The sequence below is a fragment of the Herpailurus yagouaroundi genome, unplaced genomic scaffold (genome assembly GCF_014898765.1).
Source record: "Herpailurus yagouaroundi ecotype Mexico unplaced genomic scaffold, PumYag 141, whole genome shotgun sequence".
Taxonomy (NCBI): Eukaryota; Metazoa; Chordata; class Mammalia; order Carnivora; family Felidae; genus Herpailurus; species Herpailurus yagouaroundi.
Genome location: NW_024412396.1, coordinates 56,479,043 through 56,502,438, shown reverse-complemented (window position 1 = coordinate 56,502,438; position 23,396 = coordinate 56,479,043). Strand labels below are relative to the sequence as shown.

The 23,396-nt window shown below is 35.7% G+C and overlaps 1 long non-coding RNA gene across 1 annotated transcript in view; it reads right to left on the bottom strand.

The window, feature by feature from the left end:
• Nucleotides 1-14,221: 14,221 nt before the first annotated feature.
• The window catches only part of LOC121032145 (uncharacterized), a 714,077-nt gene continuing 704,902 nt past the window's right edge, over nt 14,222-23,396 (bottom strand). The window contains exon 4 of the long non-coding RNA XR_005791103.1: nt 14,222-14,383. This is a non-coding gene — a long non-coding RNA (uncharacterized LOC121032145). The remainder of the gene's footprint in view (nt 14,384-23,396) is intronic.

Genomic DNA, 23,396 nt, shown 5'->3' with positions numbered 1-23,396 from the left:
AAAAAAATAGCTGTCTTACTAGCAAAATGAGTTCATTTGGGAATAGCAGAGAAACTGCAATTTGAGACAAGCCAACTATGGCAAACCTTAGGCAAGTCAGATGAGACAATGGCAAGGTCAGTTTCTATTAGGCTTTAGGAGGAAATTGGGGATGGTTGTTTTGAATAAAAGTTCACTGGAGAAGAACAAGTTTGGAGTTGTAACAGCTTCTCATTGGCTGCAAGCTGTGGTGAGAGTGTGGTTGCTGAGTGAGACAGGAAGAGATCATCTTCCTTTCTCTTAAAGACAGGAGATAAAATTCCTAGTTAAAAAAAAAATGACCTCCTTTGTCAAGATAATTCTTATCTTCTTGCTCTCTATGCAGGCTGCATGGAGAGGAGAGCCCCCCTTTAGGGCCTCCCAACTTGATTTCAAGTGAGGTTTTCTTTACTCACTTTGACAAGACCAAGGATGCCATGAAATATCCTACAGTGCAGAGGACAGCCACCATAACAAAAAAATGTACTGGCTCAAAATGCCAATAGGATTGAGGTTGAGAAATCCTGATGCCCTAGCAGCAAAGAGTTCTAAGGTTGACTTAGTTTAATTTCAAGGGAGGGGAGAAAGTAAGAAACATCTCATTTTGTTCCACACTCAAGCTTGTGGATGTAAAGAGAGAGTTCCAGAGCACCTTACAGACACTTTTTATTTGCTCATAAAATGAATCGATGAAACACAAGTGTTAGGAGCAAAAAGGAAAACTATACGGTCAGTTAAACATTTGGTTTTATTCACTTTGTAACAAAGAAATAGACCAACCTTAACCTGGTTAGGTTGTCAGCAATACAGAACTGACTGGGTATCATAGCCTTGACTTAGGCAGCCTAATGCATAATCCCCAGGGGCCCCACACCATCTGTGCAGCCAACTACCTCCAGGCAGCTCAAGTGCTTACCTGGGGACCAGCCCAGATACTGCCAGCCAAACAGCAACACCCAGAGTCTTCCTTCTCCTAATATGGAACAGGGACAGTTCAAAGTCTTTCCTCCTTTACACCTCATTCTCCAGAGCCTTTTAACTCTCTTTTACTCTAGGTGGCACAGCACAGTGGTAAAATTTCCCATTCATCATTCAGTGGTGAGCCTCTCAGGTTTTTTCTATCACAAAAGCATACCAGTATTTTCTGTAAATCCAGAAATGTTTGATAGAATTAATAGAGGTGTCAAGGAGAGAAAGACTTGACAGGAAAGATTTTAAGATAAAATATCAAATTCGTTTTGAAGGACGCTTATGTTCTACCTTTTATCCTGTTAAAAAGGTAGAACAAGGGAAGAGATTCTATGAAACACAGAACTAAGCTAAGCAACAGGAATGTGAGATAGCATTGAGCTAAAGTATTAGACTGATGATAATTATATGAACAAATATAAAAATATGATTTATTGACCTGCAAAGACGCTTGGGTAAAAAATTAAGTAAGACTTGATAGCAATGCTTAAAATTAACATCCCGAGATGATTTTTGACGATTTGATGTAATTACTTTTTAAAACACTACATCTATGGGAATTTATACTGTTAAAGTACATCTTAAAAATAATGTGTTATAGTTGGTATAGGAATGGAGGCACTGTGGATAAGGGCTGATATTGTGGGTCCTCAGCGCCATAATTTGCTCTTCCAATATAAAATATAATATTGTCAAAATGCTTATGACTCAGGGAAATATTAGGCTATATCTACAACAAATGGCCACCACGGAAGGGAAAGGGGAGCTTATCTATGCAATTTAAACATGTAGCCATTTTGACACACTCAGATGAACTAAACTCATTTTATATTCAGATATTTGCAATCATGCAATGCAATTTTCATGACTGCAAAACGTTAGTTATAGATCAACAACTCAGTTTGGAAATCCTGACCCTATGTCTTAGAACTAAAAAGATGACCCAATGTTAAAGTATATGGAAGACAAGTATTTGGGCAATTATCAATTGATCAATCAATCATTCTGCAGAGAATAGCTAATTGTCCCCTGCCATCTATGAAAACTATTTAAATCCCAAGGAATTAGGTATGATTCCATCAACCATGTCATGTTTCAGCCCTGCTCCTCTCTTCATAACATGACAATCAGCAGTATGTTAAATATCCTTCTCTCTCAATGTCTTTTGGATTTAGGCTCCCAAACTACCTAGGCAGTATAAAATCTTTAACCATTTCTCACCACTTTATCTATATAAAAACAAACAATGAACAAACACACAAAGTGAAACCAAACACACCCACCGATTTCTGGGCACCACTTTGGTTGGTCGCTCAGAATTTGGCATGGGAAGTGAGCACTTCTTTTATAGTACAGTTATTATAATTATTTTTTATGTCTCTTCTGTCTGAAATGTACAGTTGCCTAGGGTACACTGCTGCCTTAATTCAGCCCTATATTCCTATGGCCTGGCACCTAGCAGGGGCTCAGAAAGTGTTGCTGAATGAAAGAATGATGTTTCTTATTTTTATGTAGGTTTAGCTTATATGCAAAAGGCCATCCTCAGTCCATCTAGAAGGCCACAACAATAAAAGAATGATGAAGCCATCTGCCTCATCCTTGCCGTTAGAAATTTCCCTGACAAAACCACCATTTCTGGGAAATAATACAATGATGATAGAAGAGAAACAGGCAAACTGAACTGTATACCAAAAGGAAGGGTAAGGTCTTTAATAAATTACCTCTCATGTGAAAGATGGTTAGGGGTGGAATTAAGTGTGTTTCCTATAGCCTGGCAGCGGATGTTTAAGCCAACGCAGAGTTATATATTTTATATACTGAGAGCCAGTCGTGGCCCCTGGGAACCATCAACTACTGAATTAAATTTAATCACCTATGTTCATTTATTATGGATCCCCAAAAGGCTTTTCTCCATGGTTCTGGGCAGCTGTGTTGGTTTCCCTTCAGCTTTTTCCTAACTTTTTAACCTTGTGGCTATTTTTCTTCTCTCCAGTTTTATTCATTTCTGCTTAAATGTAACATTTTTTTCCTAAGAAAGTAATCACAAGCATTTCAAAACGGAAAAATACCGGTACTAGGGAGACAGATTCTGATTCAATGTCTTACTTTTTAAAGTGAATTCATATTAAAAAAAAAAATACCTGGTATCTATCACCACAAAATCTCTGGGCTCAAATAAACACCATTCATTGTTTAAAATGCAATTTGCTAAAAAAAAAAAATGAGTAATAATGGCTGGAGAATTTGGGAGTGTTTAGATACCTTCAGACAGTAGCTGAACTACAGCCATTTAACTGTAGGTCATGATTTTTCATTAACCTCTTAATATCCAGCACATTCACCGTTGCCTTGATCCTTCCCCTTATACAAGAAAGTCACTATTTATTGTTCTTTTAAAGATTTCAATAAGTGAACTAAATTGTTTTCAAGTTGTTCAAATCATTGTCCTTTATTTTCTTTGAGCTTAGTCTAGTTTGATGTTTTTCATCAATTTACCCCTCCAAAGCAATTCTCCTGCCACACGCAGAGGTAAAAGGCTTTTGTTCTGGGTCTTAAATATAAATATTGATCACAATAATTTACTCTTTCATTCAATAAAAGCCGGAAATCTTACTGCAATGCTTGATACATAGTAAGCAAGGCTCAGTTCTTGACCTTCAAAAGCGTAATTAGGTTGTGGCAAAACGTGTTGTGATTAATGTCATATAATAACCACATGACCAAAGATGGGAGTTACTCCAATTGCCAGGGGCATTTGGGCAAGATAGCCAACTCCGAGAAAGCTGTATAGTTTGGCTATAAACAATAGTTGATTGCATTCCACTAAAGACAAAAATGAGTTTGTATATCAGTGTTGCATTGTCAGTATGTGGGAAGGGTAAAGTTTGGGGAGAGCACAGGGTCATGGTTTATTTTGTTCTGTTTTTTTTTTTTTTTATGTGTATGACGAAACAGTCTGAATTTGATAAATATATGGCAACGTGAAAATATATTGTATGTTTAAGAAATCTTCAGTAGTCTCATACTATTGGAAGTGAAGGGCCATTTTTCTTTTTCTTCAAGAAATACCCAAGAGGTACCACACATATAGCTTTAATTGCTATTGCTTTGTAATATAACTTGAAATCTGGAATTGTGATACCTCCAGTTTTGTTTTCTGTTTTCAAGACTACTTTGGCTATCTGAGGTCTTTTCATGGTTCCACACAAATTGTAGGACAGTTTGTCCTAATTCTGTGAAAAATGTTGTTGATATTTTGATAGGGATTGTATTTAATCTATGGACTGTTTTGGGGAGTATAGAAATAGGTGATGGGGACTAAAGAGTACACTTATCATAATTAAAAATAAAATAAAATAATTAAAAATAAAATAAAATAATAAAAATAATAACCAAGATGCAAGAAAGGGATGCCATAAAAATTTAAATTATGAAGAATGTATGCTCCAATTTTAAAGTAACTTGAGGCACCTAGAAAGTTCTATATCAGGTCTGTTTCAGAAAATATATCTGGTTAAGAAGATGGAGAGAGAGGGGCGCCTGGGTGGCACAGTCGGTTGAGCGTCCGACTTCAGCCAGGTCACGATCTCGCGGTCCGTAGGTTCGAACCCCGCGTCGGGCTCTGGGCTGATGGCTCAGAGCCTGGAGCCTGTTTCCGATTCTGTGTCTCCCTCTCTCTCTCTGCCCCTCCCCTGTTCACGCTGTCTCTCTCTGTCCCAAAAATAAATAAACGTTGAAAAAAAAAATTAAAAAAAAAAAAAAGATGGAGAGAGAAAGCACTTAGAAGTTTGCCTCAATGAATACAGTAACAGTAGGAGAAATATATATATTCCATCTGAATTGCTACAAAATTTATTTTTAATTTAACAGCAGCTCAAGATGATCAATATTACAAGTGAGTTAAATCTACACTTACGGAACAATGTGCAGCCTTAAATGTATATACATTTAGAAAAAGTAGCATGCTTTTATGCTTAGGCTCAAAACAAGGCAAAATACTTGAAGCATCACTTGGAACATCAGTAAACCATGATTCCAAATTTTGGAACTGATAAAGTAATGTACCTCCTAGAAATTATTTATAAGTATATAATCCAAAATGCATATTTGGTAAAAGAAACACCAAAAATTTGTATATATAATGATTCAACTATCACATATTTCTATACTCAACAAGCTTTTAATACATACAGGAAATTTGGGGAGTCACTACATAAAAATATTACTTTTATTGCCTTTGGAAGGTGAGGTTTATGGGTACTTATTAAATTCTTCTAGGTTTTTCAATAGTTATGCAATTACAAACATCATGGAAGGGAAGGAAGGAAGGAAGAAGGAAGGAAAGAGGGGAGGGCAGCAGGTAGTGAGGGAGTAAAAGAAGGAAAGAAAGATTAGCTTTAATTAGCTTTATTTATTTATTTATTTTTTAAAGAAGAAGGCAATTAAAAGGTGAATAATCTCATGATTTCCCTAACTGGAGATTTGGGTAGGAAAAATAAACTGCATGAGAAAGCCACACAAGTGGTAGGAGGTCAGTAATACTTGTTGAATGTAGAAACTTAACCTTTGGTGAATATTTGGAGCAGTTTACAAGACCTTGGACTGTGAGTATGAATTATCGGTCTGCTCTTTTTGTGTGATGCAATTTATCTTTGTGTCACTCTTGCCAATTAACTGCTTCTATTTCTATGTAAAGGAGCTTTAATGATAAAAAAAATGAATTCTTTGAGCAGGTCTCCCCTAAGATCCACGTACTTGCATGCATGTAGATCATACATTCTGCCCTACAGATCCTGGTACTGTCATCTGCCATGTTTGACCTTTCCTGTTTGTGATGCTGTGAAACAGAAAGATCCCAGTATATGCAAACTGGAAACAAGGAAATTTAAACATGTATCTAAGGAAAGACATAATTCTGTTTAACAGTTCTGCTCACTAATTCCCAATGTTAAATCTTAGTAGAGAGAACTGGGGTTCGCATGATACTACTGAATTCACCAACAACCGAAAAAGAAAGGGTCTATTCATCCCACCATTCCAATTAATTCAATTTATTATTTTTTATCGTTATCAATGCATTTTTTATTGTTTGTTATCACCCAAAGGATGAAATTCAATATGTAAAATATGTGTTTTCTTAAGAGATGACTCAGCTTCTAATGCCAAATTCAATGAACTCAGCCGATGAATTCACATCCCATTATTATAAAAGGGGAAAAATAAACAATGCCCCAAATTTCAACTATTTTTCTCAGAAGCTTCAAGCTGGAAATTAAGGGTAAGTTATTGGAGTGCTTAGGAACCAAATTGATATTTGGAAAATAGAACTCAAATAATGATTTTTCCATCCAGTTTATTTATTCTGAATCTAATAGCCATTAATACACCTTAAACTCCAGGGAACTGAAGGAACCAATGTGGAGTTACTTTATTATCTCATCTGTAGGGACTATATGACTTTGGAAAAAACTGTGATTACAAAAGAAAAGTGGCTTTACCCCTTCATTGCCCACTACATAATGTATTTATTTTGGAGAACATTTCTACCTCCTCTAATACAAAAATACTGCAAACAACACAGATCTCTGGAAATTACATGAAATATTCACTTTCAATGTCTTTGACTTTTCTCCAGAAAGAAAAATCATCATCCAAGCCATTACTAACAAAACCTTCGGATAACTAGAGGCTTTGATAAGAGGAGATGATGGAGTTATTTAAGTGATTAACAACACTAATATTTATGTGTTGTAGGCTAATTCACGGTCTAATGCAAGAGTGGACTACAATGAGTTTGGCCTGCAAGTTTGTGTAGAGATCACAGCTTGCTTTAAAAACAGAACTCTGTAAGTAAGTCTATTTCAAAGAAAAGAACCTATTGATGAATCCCTTCTATTTGACACTTGGAACATTTGTCTCATTGTTGCCTTCTCAGAAAGGGTATACAAGATGCATTTTGTTTCTACTCAGGAGCTATTGTCTTGCTTTGCTCTCAAAGAGGGCACTAATATAATCAAAAGGTACACTAAAATAGGGTCAGGCTTGTAGGGTATACATTTGAATTGGCCATCATGACATTAAAAATGTTCCAAATAGGTAATATTACTACAATTGGTGGGTTATTCTAAACAATTGTTTGATACTAGTCCAAGGATGCTTACATTGTTAAAGGAATTAATACAAAAATACAGCTGTTTTCTTGATAAGAAATGTATGTGTATGTATTTGTATAAAGAAATGTTTATAAGTGGGGCACCTGGGTGGCTCAGTCGGTTAAGCGTCCGACTTCCGCTCAGGTCATGATCTCATGGCTTGTGGATTTGATCCCTGCTTCGGGCTCTATGCTGACAGCTCAGAGCCTGGAGCCTGCTTCAGATTATGTCTCCATCTCTCTCTCTCTGCCCCTCCCTTGCTCATGCACTCCCTTTCTCTCTCTCAAATATAAACATTTAAAAAAATTAAAGAAAAAGAAATATTTATAAGATATTTTGTTTCATTATACTTACATTTTGCAGAAGACAAAATAGTTTTCTAATTGTTTCTCCAAAGACATTTAAATGGAAATGTGTAATAAATAGAGGGAAAGCCAAGAAAATAGTACCATATTTTAAAATTAAAAATATTGGGGCAGCTGGGTGGCTCAGTTGGTTAAGCATCTGACTCTTGATTTTGGCTCAGGTCATGATCTCATGGTTCCTTAGTTCGAAACCTGCACCAGGCTCTACACTGACAGAGTGAAGCCTGCTTGAGATTTTCTCTCTTCAACTCTTTCTGCCCCTCCCCATCTCACATTCACACACACACTCTCTCTCTGAAAATAAATAAATAAACATGAAAAATATAGACCTCTAAAATATATATTGGGCAAAATCAGCTGGGGTGTATAATAATAATGTTAATAAACATAATGGTAATAATGATAGTAACAATATCTAACACACGTGAGTGCTACCTGCCAGGCACCGTGATAAACACTTCCACTGAAATATTTTATTAAATCTCCCAAATAATTCTATAAAATAGATATCACTACACAATTTTACATGTCAGGAAAATTGGTAACAGTCAAAAAGTAAGTAAATGGCAGAATGAGCCAGAATGAGTGTACTGTTTTTCTCACAATGGTACCTACAAGCTATAACTAGAAGAGTTTCTTCGGCCATATTTAATCTGGCTCTGTCCAAGGGGCAAATACAAAACTCAGGAAAGTGTTCTTCCTTTGGGTACTTTCATATACTCCTTGTTAGATGTGATCATTGTGTATCGAGTTTGGGGTATTTTATCACTTTATTGTATTAAGATATAATGCATAAAGTACACAACCATCTCCTGTACAACTTGATTCATTTGTACAAAATGTACCCATGCAAACAAACTCAAATAACTTCCACCCAGGTTAAGATGTAGAACATTATCAGCAGCCCAGCAACCCGCCTCACTCCTCTTCAGAGTCATTACCCACCCACAGGAAAATAACCACTATTGTGACTTTTATCACTGTAGATTATTTTTCCTCTTTTATAGCAATATATATTGACATCAGTATGTACTCTTTTGTGAGTGATTTCCGTCACTAGATAATCCTATGTGTGTGATTCATCTAGGTTTTTGCCAATACCAGTAGTTTGTTGTTTTCATTAATGCGTAGGGTTTCACTGCCTACAAGTACCACGGTTTATTCATCCCATCTGTTGATGAGGAACATTCGAACATTTTAGCCCAATTTAAGCTACTGTGAACAAAGCTACTGTACGCATTCCTTTCTATTTCTTCTGATGCACAAATATGGACAGATCTATTGACACATACACACACACACACACACACACACACACTATAAGACAGCATCACTATTCATATGTGTGTACAGAATGTTAGGATACATGTGTTGTTTTAGGAGACTCTGCACTGTGCAAGGTGTTTGTAATGATATTTCCATTAGTATAATTTGCATTTGCTCAACATCTACTCAGCATGTGGTACTGTCTTTTCTTTCTTTCTTTTTTTATGTTCAACCATTATGGTGAGTAAAGGTAATATCTCATTGTGATTTTAATTTAATGAAGAATGATTTTTTCAAACTCTACACATGTTTATTATGATCATTTAGATATATTCTTTTGTGAATTGCTCCTTTTTTGTTATGTTTTTTTCCACGAAACTGTTTGTCCTTTACTTATTGCTTTGCTAGGACTTATTTATGTATTCCAGATATAAGTCCTTTGTCAGATATATGTATTGCAAACATCCTTTCCTGCTTTGCATTTTCTTTCTCTTCATGGTGTCTTTTGATCAAATGGAATTCTGAATTCTAATGACATCCATTTTTTAACTAGTGTTCTGTTTAAGGAAAATGTACCTACGCCAAGTTATGAGAATATTCTCCTAACCTACCGTCTGAAAGCTTTATGGTTTTCACTATTAAATGTTAAGTGAATACCTATTTCTAACATACCTAAATATCTGCATAAAAGATCATTTTATCCTATTTTGGGTCATAAGCCCCTTAAGACTTTGATGAAAACTATAAAACCTTACCCTAATCTTTAGGAAAAGTATGGGAGGAGGTTTTACCAGTCACCTTTACTATGATGACAAATTTATCTCCTGGACTTAGTCCCCTGACTCCGTTATATGTCTGTAAATGTAGGAAGCCTAGAATCCAAAAATGTGTTAAAATAGCAAACTAAGAAAGACAGAAGTGATTGGTTCATTCAATGGGGAGAGGAAATAACTTTTCAAAAAGAAAGGTGGTGGCCTTAAATCTAAAGAAAGCAAGTTCTGTTAAGCCATCCCACAGAATCAGCAATGGTTTCTTGCAGTAGACAAAAGCTTCGATAAAAGAAAAACAAAGTGGGGCACCTAGGTGGCTCAGCTGGTTAAGTGGCTGACTCTTGGTTTCAACTCAGGTCATGATCTCACAGCTCATAAGTTCAAGCCCTGAGACAGACTCTGTACTGACAGAAGGGAGCCTGCTTGGGATTCTCTCTCTTTCCCTCTCTCTCTGCCCCTATCCCACTTGTTCTCTCTCTCTCTCTCTCTCTCTCTCTCTCTCTCTCTCTCTCTCAAAAATAAATAAACATTAAAAAAAAAGAGAAAGAGGGGGCGCCTGGGTGGCCCAGTCATTTAAGTCCCCGACTTCGGCTCAGGTCATGACCTCGCGGTTCATGAGTTCGAGCCCTGTGCTGTCAGCGCAGAGCCTGGAGGCTTTTTTGGATTCTGTGTCTCCCTCTCTCTCTCTCTGCTGTTCTTCCCTTGCTCGCACTCTCTCTCTCTCTCTCTCTCAAAAATAAATAAACATTAAAAAAGTTTTTTTGAAGAGAGAAAGAAAGCATTTGTTTACGACCTTGGCAAGATACACAAGAACTTTAGTAGGTTACAGCAGTACATGAAATCCCAGATACAGTGGAACCATTGTTGGGAAACGTGGAACATGCCGCTGGATATGGCATGAATGTAAGTAATGAAAACTTTTAAGAACTATTTAAGGGGCTTACAAATTGAAGTGCTATATAAAGAATCAAAACCAATGAAAAGTAAGAGAGAAGACTAGAATCTTTGAATAAATATTGCAGCATAAATTGGGCAGTTTTTAGCAACTTCAAGGGAACACTGTTAATTTTTTAAAAAAGATACAGCGTTTTAAGGGATGTTTGAATGAAATATTAAGTACAATATTTACCTAAATTAAAACTTCTTGCTGGCACAATCACCATTGTTATAATTATTTCTCAATATATCGTGACTTAGGGGACTGCTTACTTATATCTGTCCATGCTCTCCTTGGGGGAAGAAAACCAAAGAAAGTGTAGAAAAAAGTAAAAGGGAAATGTAGAAGAGAGTTAAAGTATTTGAGATGGTGAATGTTTACCTTACTCCTACCACTCCACACCATGTACGCACTGTCAGACGTAGCAGATGAGGTTCAATCATTGTGGCATTCATGTATTCCTTCCACATTAATTCCACTAGAATTGTTACCAGGTGGAATCCTTCAAAACCAGATAATTAGAGGACACAAAGAATACAAAAGCAACAATATCTTCCTGACAACACAGGAGATACTTCTGAGTGACTAAACTTATACAGACTCCAGAAGATATTAAAGTAATTATGCAAGAAAATTGTGGGGATTTCGGGATATATATTCATACGAATGAGATCTGTAATGATGTGGAAAAGATGAACTCACAGGTTAGTCAATTAACTCACCAGTAGGATAGTGTAGCGCAAGGAATATGAGCTCAAGAGACAAACGGGTCGGTTTGGATAATATCTTACTCAATGATTAGTCTCTCAGGTCTAGTTTTCTCATATGTAAAATCGCTCTAAAAAATGCCTACACTGCAGAGCTATTTTGTGAACTATGAATATGTAAAATGCCTTAAGAGTAGACAATGGATAAAAGCTTATCATTAAGACTGATCCCATCCTTCTCTTTTCATGGGAGTCTTTTGCAGTTAGTTACTAAATGGGGAGAGACCTTGAAATCCCTTTCTAAATTGAGAACTCTGGGAAAAACAAATAGGGGATGCCTGAGTGCCTCAATTGGTTGAGCTGAGCGTATGACTCTTGGTTTCAGCTCAGGTCATGATCTCACAGTTCTCAAGTTTGAGCCCCACATCAGGCTCTGTGCTGACAGCACGGAGCCTGCTTGGGATTCTCTATCTCTGCTCCTCCCCCACTCCCAAACACATAAATACTTTAAAAAAGAAATAAAATAGGACAGTATGCTATCGAATTCTAGAAAAGAAAAGCTGGCAGCTTTCAAGTCAGGCTTGTGCCTGCTACCTCCCTGCCATGTGGGCTATGGGTGCTACAAGAACTTTTTATCCAAGTGCTGGTTTTCTGACAAGTAGCAGGAGCTTTATTTTTGTTGCTTAGTTGACTGTGAAGAATCACCATCTGTACAAATTGTAATTCTGATACTCCAGAGCCACACTGGAATTGTTCAACTAATTTCCATAAATTTACTCCGGTGGTCACAATTGTTCATCCTTATCAGTCAGATCCAGACCTCAATGAGACTATTGTGCAGCTGCAGGTGAAATCCTTTCTCGGCCTTCTACACCAATTCCCAGTGACCCTCAATCTCAAACCTCCATAGAGAATGTTCTGTTTGAGGTACTTATAGGCACATGGGCCTCATGAATAATCACCAACAAGAAAGACATTTATTTCAGTGTGAATTCCATCATTAACAATGCTATAAATAATGACAAGCCAGAGGAAACATTTTTAATTGGAAGCACATGGGCAAGGACTTTAGGTTTCCTTCTATTTCATTAGGGTGATTTTTGTTTCCACAGACATTTATTATTGTACCTGACATCTGATGGCTTTATGGGTGACTTTATTGGAGGTTTTACAGAAGACTTAAGCGGGCACAGATTAGCAAAGAAACAAGTGACAATGCCAAGCAGGGAAGAGATCATCGCTGCTTACGCAAGGAACGGAGAGGAAAGGGAAGCCGTCTGACTTTCACTTTTTCCACACGGAGACAATGTGAGGGATGGGGGGGATGAGGGAAATAGCACAGGGCAGAGTGCATGAAAACAGCCCATAGAAGTTATACCTTGGCACCTGAAAGGTACATGTGAACATCACACAGCAATGTAGTGACGAATAGGCCACATTTGCCGAGCACTGAACGGTGTGATGCTAAAGCAGAAAAACAAAAGGTACCACAGCCAAAATACTCGCATGACTCCACGGAAGGGCTGCCAGTTAGCATGGAGTCAGGACTGATTTTCTAGCAACCCTGCTCTCAATAATTTGGATTTAGATTCATCAGTGCACAGACTTTTGAACCGTAAGTAAATATATGTGTAAGAATTTCTCATTGTATAAATATAGAGTTAGCCAGTAAACATTTCAGTGTAATTTCAAGGAGATAAATGACACAATAGTCCTGCATATACCCCAATTTGTCTTTCATATGCATGCAATGTTTTATTTCCCTCTTTCAAGACTAAGAGATGCCCTGAGGTCCACCCCATTCATAAATCATATATAAACTTATTTGGCAGTAGGCTCATGGTATATACAAAGCAATGAAATTGTTTCAAAAATCAAAAATCAGAAAAGATAGTAATAAAAGCTAGCTTTTACTGAGCATAGACTCCCATGCATATTACTCATAGTAATATGTTTTTGTGTATATATGCATTTACTTAGATATAATATTCAGTATAAACATATGCAGGAATTGTTACCATCCACATTTTACTAATGAGTGAATAGGCTAAAAGCCATAAATGTCACTGATTTCTATGACCAGAAATAGAAACTGGGAGAGAACCCCAAATTATTTGACCTCAAAACCCATGATCTTTTCAACTACTTCAAAGTCGGTAAATGTCTGTAACCATGCTAGATATTCAGGGGATTGTGGAAGCAAAATAAAACATGTCTCACCATAATGATCTAAGATACCTATTTTCTAATAGATGATTTTGCATCCTGTTTGATTAAGAAAGCTCTCAGTTGCCGGAAAAATCTGTCTATAAAGACGCTAACAAAAATCATAAGAGAAAACAATTTGTAGACCTAATAATGCCTTTCAGGTGCATTATGTAGTTGCTTCATATTTTATTTCAAATAAAGGACTAAAATCACTATCCAGCTACCACAAACCATGTGCAATCTGCATTTTACTTCAAAACAAAGATTTATACAAAGCTAAGTAATAAGTGACATCTTGGGGGCGTACCTTCAGAGTTCATAAAACTATCAATTTTATTTTTTTGAAGAACAGAGGGTAAGGCTTCATAATTATGCAAAAGATAAATCATCTTGCTATGCAATTAATTCAAAATTACAATGGCAATAAAGGTACAGTTAAATTCGTATTGATATATGAAATTGTAAAGAAGGTTAATACACTTAATTGGCATTTAATAAGAGAGCTGCAGCAAGTTAATTGGATATCAATTTACTAGTTCATAAATGTCACTTATTTAAATAATTGAGCTCATTTCCTCAAGATAATGCTCATATAGTTTATTATGGATTATTAACATATATACATTTTTCTGTATAAAATGTGTTGGAGTCTTCCACATACACCTTATCAAACAAACATCGCTTTCTTATTTACTCATGTTTCTGTCATGGGCAGAAATGTAATGCATCAGCAGTCACCATCACAACTGAAATCCTCCTAGTTGGCCATTTACTATTGTTTTCTAAAGTCTGCAGAACGCATCTAGGTAAAATGCAAACTCCGCTCTTCATACCAAGTTCTTTAAAAAGAACTTGAATTTATTTCTTTCTCTTAAGCATCATTAACTTACCTCCATATGTAAGATTTTTCTTCTTGCTCTCTCTTGGAGTCTTCTCTTGGAAAATTTTGTCCCCGCAATAACTGCTCTTTAGTTCCATGGCCTTGGAGATGCTGGGTAAAGATTTAAAAAAAAAAAAAAAGCTGACTCACAAATGGGATCTCCTTCAGTTCATAAGTAAGCAGAGAAGGAAAAAGTTAAAATATTCTAAAAATCCATGATTTCATCAGTAACAATCTAATAAAGAAAGGAAAATGATATTATGTCACAAACTTGGAAAACCAGGACCATATCTATTGGTCCAGCCAGACTAGCTAGAAGAGGAGTCAAAAACAATTGCTAAAACTGTGTCAGAACACGTAGTTAATCTGAACTCAGCAACTCACATTAAGAACAAGATGAAAAATAAATGAGCTGGCAACTCTTCAAACCTTGCCTGGAACAAACATAACCAAAGGAACAGAAACAAATTCTGCAAAGGAGCTCCCTGCAATACCAGAATTGGATTAGACATTGGTGACAATTTGAATTCAATGAAATATATATAAAAAGAAAAATTATGCATGAAAAAGTATAATGATAAAAAAAGAAAGTAGAGCTAAGGGAATGTATTGAGCAAAAACATAAATCTAATAAACACACTGGAAAAAAAAAAACAAAGAACAAAACAGACATGGAGAGAAATCAAATTAATGGCATGAAAGAAAAGCTTGAGACAATTGCTGTGAAGGGATAAAGAAAAAAAGAATAAAGTAATTAGGAAGAAGATGATAAATATAAATGCCATTTAAAACAATGTAACCTATACTTCATTGTACCCTGAAATTGAGGGCTCAATATACTTGTTATGGACTGAATGTTTGTGTCCCCCTAAAATTCATATTTAAGCCCTAAACCTCAATGTGATGGTATCTGGAGATGGGGTCTTTGGGAGCTGATTAAGTTTAGATGAGGCCATAAGGTTGGACCTCTGTGATGTGATTAGTGCCCTTATGAAAAGCTTGCTTGCCCCTTGCACAGTGAGAAGGCATCTGTCTGCAAGCCAAGAAGAAAACCCCTATTAGAAACTGCAGCCTGCTGGTCCTTGGTCTTGGGGTTTCTAGTCACCAGACCTATGAGAAAATAAGTTTCTAGTAGGTTTAAGCCGCCCAGCCTGTGGTATTTTATTATGGCAAATCTAGCCAACCAATACAATATTAAGAGATAAGTTATTCAGAAATAGAATACAGAAATAGTGTTACGACATTAAGTAATTGAGTCTATATGGTGAAAGCATAGGTTATACATATGATACCAAAAAATAATTCAAAACAGTCAATATCAAAACATCCCATAGCTGTTTAACTTCAGAAGTAAAAAAAAAAAAAAAAAAAAAAAAAAAAAAAAAAAAAAAAAAAAAAAGAGCAGGTAGGAACCATGGAAGAGAAAACAGACTTTGTATCTAAAAAGGAGTGCCATACTCTAGGACATTACTTTGACACTGAGGTAAACCCTGGTTAACATTGAAATTCACAGAGGAAGAATGCATTGTTCAGGCCTCCTGTTGGAAAATCAAGTCACCCATAAGGAAAAAAATTAGACTACCTTCAGACATCTGTTCTGTAGTCAGAACACAGTGGTTCAATGCCTCCAAAGACTGGTGAGGGGGAAATGGTATTATCCACAAATACACCCAGTCAGGTTCCCTTTAAAAGAGAAAAGCAATAGGGGTGCCTGGGTGGCTCAGTTGGTTAAGCATGAGACTTTGGCTCTGGTCACGATCTCAGGGTTCATAAGTTTAAGCCCTGCATCAGGTTGTCAGCACAAAACCTGCTTCAGATCCTCTGTCCCCTTCTCTCTCTGCTCCCCCACCCTGCTCTCTCTCTCTCTCTTAAAAATAAATAAACATTACAAAAAACCTAAAAGAGAAAGGCAATAACCAGACATTTCAGATAATAAAAGTGAGGATTTACTCCATTGGGGTCATATGAACAGGGAAGGGAAGGGAAGGGAAGGGAAGGGAAGGGAAGGGAAGGGAAGGGAAGGAAAAGAAAGCCAAATGAAGATGAAATCAAGTTAAAAAGAGATGAACTGAAATAAATAATTGAAAAATGATGCACAATGGTAAACCTCAAATTAATTAAATACAAAAATTAAGATTAAACAGCTAAGAAAATGTGGTTAAAGAATAAATATAAATATTAAAATCTCTGACAAAACAAAAAATAGTATCTGTATTAAAAATGGGTAGGTAGAAAGGAAATGAGGTGGGAGTAAGTATAAAAAAAGCAAATTAAAAGATCTTTATGTCAGGGCATTTATTAATACTGTATAATGAATATTCAATTAAAATGAAAATACTTCTAAGTTTTTAATAATCTTTCAAACCTTTTAATCTTTCTTTTTTCTTGAAGGATCTTTCAACAACTGTATTGTGTCATGAAACCCTAATCTTGCAGTTTGGTAACTTCTTCCATTTTGATTTAGCTTCTTTTTTCTTTGGTTAAATTCAAATTAACTTAGTAAAGTATATGGTACTGTAACAATAATAGGTAAAATCTGATCCAATTCTTATAATTATTTTTGTGTCCACATATCCTTCCTACCCATCCTTCTTTTTGTATTGTGGCATCAATGAATGTCGAAAATTACGAAATTTAAATTTTAATACTGGTTATTCTAGAGTAGAAGGATTCTAAATAATCTCTTGATTCTTTCCTTGTACCTTTTTGCATTTATCAGAGCATGGTAATAAACATATATTGCTTATATACATTATTATAAAATAAATATATAAATCAAGTAATACATTTATCCTGATGCTACCACTAACTTCAGTGGCATTTTAATAGGTGTCATTTAACTATATGCAGATAGTATAAAATACATGTGAGAAATTTAAATAGAAAATTCTGAGTTTTAGGAACTTTACCTGCATCCGTTTTATTTCTCAGAATCTACTCATTACAAATCTCATCTGCTGGCCTACTAAACGTTTTTTGATGTGCATCTAGAAGCACTTTTTTTGTTTGGCCTAACACTGATTTTAGTAGCTAAGTGCCACAATAGTGAGGAAAGAGGGACACTAATACAATCTTCACAGTATATAAATGTGTGTACATCTGATTAATGTACAGACTGATCAAGGAACTTTTCACTCTATCTATTGGGGTCCAGTTTTGTGGTCCTGAGCTTCTGGTATAGATAGGACTTTCTTAATGATTCTGATGAGATGATTCCCTAGGATTTTTGTGCACCTGAAAATAACAAGTTCTTTTTTTTTTTCAGTTAGATTTTAGTGACTATATGCTATTGAAAATCTTATGATAGTCCCATACCCAGGATTTCCCAGAAAGCATAATCTTAGTTCATATTCATGAAGCTTCTCTGTTAATATCTGTGATGTACATTTAGTTATGCCAGCATCTTTGGAAATATACATAAATACACAAAGGCCTAAATTAAATCTGGCAGGTGTCAGGGATGACAGCATAATTTTATGCTAAAAATTTTGAATTTATTTTATAACAGAGGGCCACTTGAAACAACATTAACATTTCAGTGTTTCTTCTGTGACCGACTGAACCTTCCCTTCTTCACCAAACACATGATCTCTCTAGGACACAAACTTCATCTAGATTTTCCAAACTCTATACCATTGTTTATGGTTACAACCCATCTCATCTATTAGAACCCCCTCCATTTTTACTGAGGCTCAAATGCTACCGCGTCCTAAGAAAGCCTCCTCTCATCTCTCCTTGGGATTAGTTCTTCCACCTTCAGGGTCCCCAAAGCAATTTTTTCCCTCAGCTTCTGTCCTAATACTGCACATAACTGTCTCTTCTGTAAAATGTAAGTTCCTTGAGAGAAAGCACCAAATCGGATTACTGCATTATCTATAAATCTCATCCAGTTATTTTTCACTGTAAATGCTCAATCAACATTTTTTAGGTACCATATGGTATATATTAATTTAGGGTTAACTGTATCTAACAGAAAAGTACATATTTAAAGCATAACCAAATACAGTATATTTTCAAAATTCTAAGAATCATCTATTGTAATTACACAAGTTACAGTGCATGACCTTCTATAATTCATGTTTTCCTGTCCACAACAGCTAATGAGCTAAGAATCTCACTTAGGCACTGCTTTGCTTTACTTTTTGCAATTCTTTTATGTGACTGAAAATTTCACTTCTTTAAAAGCAGTCTGCAATTTGGCTTTTTTTATTAATCCTCTTATTAGCTCTATGGCCAGAAAAATACAGTTAGTAGGCCACACTATAGCACTATTGCTTAACTGATTATAAGATGGACATCAAGGGATTTAAAGGCCACCATTCATTCTGGAAATGTCTCCTTAGTCTGCAGTATACCTACTGTTTGACCAACGCAGCTGCAACATATCTTTTTTAATGGTATAATTTGTAACTCCTGTGACAGAGGAAGAGCATTTCCTGTACTTAGGAAAAGAGTTCACTGCCACTAAATTAGATTTTTTTGAGCAGCGCAAAAAGAAATGATCCTAGACAGCATCCCTGGATCATTGATTCAACGGTGATCAACTTATAGGGAATTGGCCTGTGTAAGACACAACAGATACGTGATACACTGATTTACTGAGTTTTCATTTGTTGAGAGAACCAAAGAAAATGAAATCTGCCACAGCCATTTGTTAATTTTTGCCATTTTACCAACCAGTGAATTTTCTATAATCAAAGGTAGAAGTTATCTGCTTTGGGTCCAAATCTAGCTCCAAAATAATGTTTAAAAAATTTTTTAATGAATTTATTTCTAACATTTCAAACTCAGGGGATTATACACAGAAACCCATTTTTTCTTGCTTTTCCTGAGAAATAAGACTATTTTGAGACATGGGTCTCAGTTTCCTGTATGTCAAAAATTTCAGAGTTGGATAACAAGAACCCTACCTTCAGAATGCCTTATACTCACCATGCCTTCTTGCTGAGGCCAAAATTCAGTTACATTGAAGCTGCTACTTTTCATTTAAAGTAAATAGACTTGTTTTTCTACAGTTTGAAGATTTACAGCAAAACTGAGCATATAGTACAGATAATACAGTTACCAAATACCTCCCGTATGTACATAATTTCTATTATTAACATCTTGCATTGATGTGATGCATTTGTAACAACTGATGAATCAATATTAAGACATTATTATTAACTAAAGCCTATAGCTTAAGTTCAGGTTCATTGTCTGTGTTGTGCAGTTCTACCTTTGGGTTTTGACAAATGCATAATGTCCTATATCCATCATTATAGTAACACACAGAAAAATTTCACTACTATAAGAATCCGTTCTGCTTCACCTATTCATCTTTCCTCCCCTCCTCTAAATCTGTAGCAACCATTGATTTTATTTATTTATTTATTTATTTATTTATTTATTTATTTATTTATTTTTTTACTCTCACTGGACTGTGGCCTTTTCCAAAATCTCATATATTTGGAATCATAAACAGTATGTAGCCTTTTCAGATTGGCTTCTTGCATTTTCAAATACGCTCTTAAGGTGTTTTGGCATCTTTTCCTGGCTTGATAGCTAGTTTATTCTTATTGTGGAAAAACAGTCCATCATATGGACGCACCACTTTTTAGCAATTATGAATAAATATAATATGAATATTTGCATACAAATTTTTGTGTGGACATAACATTTCAAATTAACTGGGTAAATACCAAGGAGTGCAATTGCTGGATTGTATGTTAAGACTATGTTCAGCTTTTTAAGACACTGCTAAACTTTCTTCCAAAATGGTGGCACGATTTTGAAGCTTAGCAAAAACACTCATTGATTATCTCATAGATTCTGTAAGTCAGGAGTCTGGTGTGTATTAACTGACTTCTTGCTCAGGGCTTTACAGGGTTGAAATCAATATATTGGCCTGGCTAGCATCTCCTAGGAGGTTCAATGTTCTCATGAAGCTCACTCTGGTCGTTGTCAGTATTTAATTCCTTGCAGTTGTAGGACCAAGGTTCCATTTTGCTTGTTTGCTATTGGTTGGGGATCACTCTCAGCTTCCAGACACTGCCTACAGCTCCTTACCACATGACCTCCTCTATAGATCCTCTCACCGTGCCACCAGGAGAATTTCTCTCATGCTTCAAATCTCTGACTTTGAGAAGAGCCCAGCCTTTTTCAAAGGCTCATTTGTTTAGTTCTGGCCCACCTAGAATAGCTCAGTTTTGACTGACCCATAATCAATTGAATTGGGACCATAATTATATAAGCAAAATCCCTTCATTTCATATGTAACATAGGCTAATTATGGGTGTGAAATTCATCATATTCACAGTCCCATCCTCACTCAAGGGGAAAGGATTACATAGAAGCAGGGGAGGAATTCTGTGAACCAGCTCAGAATTCTGCCTAACCCAAAGAACAGTGAGTAGTATGAAACTGAATAACATTCATACAGATATTTTCATATGTGAATAAAGGCTTCACATATTTGGCCTGTCATATACTAGTTAATGTCACCTTAATGAACCTGCAGACATTTAAAGCAAGCTAATTCCTGACCTCCTAATTCTGTCATATTGGCCTAATCACTATGTGTACTTTTCACAGAGAAAGAAAACAAATTGCTTTCACCTGAAACATCAGTTACATTTTTCTTATAAGCCTTTATCATTTATTGCATAAACAGTAACACAAATTGCTCACCATGACCTGACCCCTCCATCTACTCTTCTCATTTAAAGATAATAGCATTACATATTTTGATGATTGACAGAATAATTTCTCTCTGTATATGTCCTTCTACCAGTATGTGTTAGAACTTTATTAAACCAAGCAGAGTTTTCATATAATCCTAGATTTTTTAATGCCCTGTTGTATGTACACAAAGAATGAAAAATGCCCCTTTGCCTGATGGACCAAATATCCTCCCCAAAACAGGTAGGTTCTCTCTTCCCTTCTGACCCATTTCCTATCCTCTGGATATCCTCATGTACCATTCATCTTGCATACTGAACCACAAAAATTTAATTGCATCTGTCTAAATTAATTAGACTCTACTGACAATTTAGCACAAATAATTTCAGTACCAAATTCTATGAAAGTATATTTATTTTTCACATGACGCTCCTCCATCTTTTTCCCAAAGAAAAAAAATTAGTTCTCTCAGTATCCCTTACTCTACTCCTGGTTGTGATACTTTGCATTTTTTGAGCCTGCACCTGCCTCCTTCATGGGGATCTTAAGGGGGGCTTACATACAGTCAGCCTTTTAATCAGCCAGGAAAGGGATGCTGTCCCCATAGCTCCTCCAACTCTTGGTTGGAAGGGAGGTAAGGTGAACTCATTCATTAGAGAAGCTTCCCCATGACTTCCTGTTGTTTATAATCAACTTGTTTGAAAGTAACAGTTTTAGTGATTTGCAATGATTATCAATTTTTGAAGTGATTACCAATCCCTAGAGAAAAACTAACTCTAATGGAGCATTGAAATTTAGGTGTTTTTTTTTTCTTCATCATCTCTGCTATCTTAATCTTTCATAGCAAGATGAAATCAAAGAAGCGAATCTGTTCATAAATGACATGGTGATATTTGGAGTAGAAAAACTATAGTCAAGAGCCAAGACAGAAGAAGGAAGAAAAGGGATGGGAGTTAAAAATGAAAGCCAAGGGGCGCCTGGGTGACTCAGCTGGAAAGCTTCCAACTTCTGCACAGGTCATTATCTCCTGGTTTGTGGATTCGAGCCCAGCATCAGGCTCTGTGCAGACAGCTCAGAGCCCTGAGCCTGCTTTGGATTATGTGGCTCCTTCTCTCTCTGTCCCTCCCCCACTCACACTCTCTCTTTCTCTCTCTCAAAAATAAACGTTAAAGAAAAGAAAAAAGTGAAAGCCAAGACTGACTGGATTCAGACTATTATTAAAATGTTCCCAGAAAAAAGCAAAAGAAAGAAAACTGTCTAGGTAATGAGAGAGAAAGTCATGCTCAACCAAAATACCAGTCTTAACAGAAGAAACTCATGTGACAAACATTAAAGAGTATACATGTCCAACATTTTTAAAGCTTTTTAATGTTTTTTATTTAAAATAAGAAAAAAAACCTTTTTTTTTCTAGTTTTTTTAATGGCTTAGATTAGACTAATCTATTTTTAGAACAAAAATAATTTCTTTAAACTTGGCTTATTTAATGTCCCTTCCAACATTTCCAGATCTAAGTCAGATTCTTCATGCCTTTTTGACAAAGGAAATTCCTCTGCATTTGATAGGCATTAAACCTCTTCAAAGAATGCTTATTTATAAAACAATGAGTTAGTTGTTTGGGGAATTAAAAAATGAGTATGAGATAAAATGAATAAAGTTCATTTTCAAACTTGGAAAGACCACAACCAAACAAATATTAAACAATCACAATTAAATAAAAGTACATGTGAGAATAATTTATTGATAATTATATCCTTTTTCATCTCACTAAAAAATTCATTTATTAAGACTATGGTATAAAAGAGAAATTTCCAATCATTAATACATGTATTCTAAAAGTGATTTTTTTTTTGAGATATTTTGTGTAAGAACATTGAAGATGTTCTCTAGCTCTTTACTCAGTGTGGTTCATGAACCAGCAGATTTGGCATCACCTGGGAGCTTGCCAGAAATGCTGAATTTCAGACCCTACCCCAGATCTACTAAATTAGAATTTCATTTTAACAAACCCCAAGATAATTAGTATGCACATTAAAGTCAACGTATAGAAAGCACAAACTAAATGATCTCAACTTTAAACTATATATAGCTTAAGCCTTGTATTATTTACTTCTTATCAATGGTACGTAGCAACTTGCCCAATAATAAATGTGTAAACAATCAAAGGAATGAATAACTGCAGATTGTTTACTGAAACAGCTTGTTAAAATGACTTATTCTATCCATTGATTTACAGTGATCCTGTATGTATCTCATGCTTACATTGCATCATTACATCTTAGCTTAGTGACATGGTTCCTTTTTATTGTGGAAAGTAGTGCTTAGAGAATTTATGGAGAATATAAATATACATAAGTATTATTTATTTTTCATTATGGCCACTTTTGGAGTCTGATTAGGAAACCTTAATTTTTTTTCCTGTCCTGGGCATCTAGAACAAATTATGCTCATGTATTACATCATGTA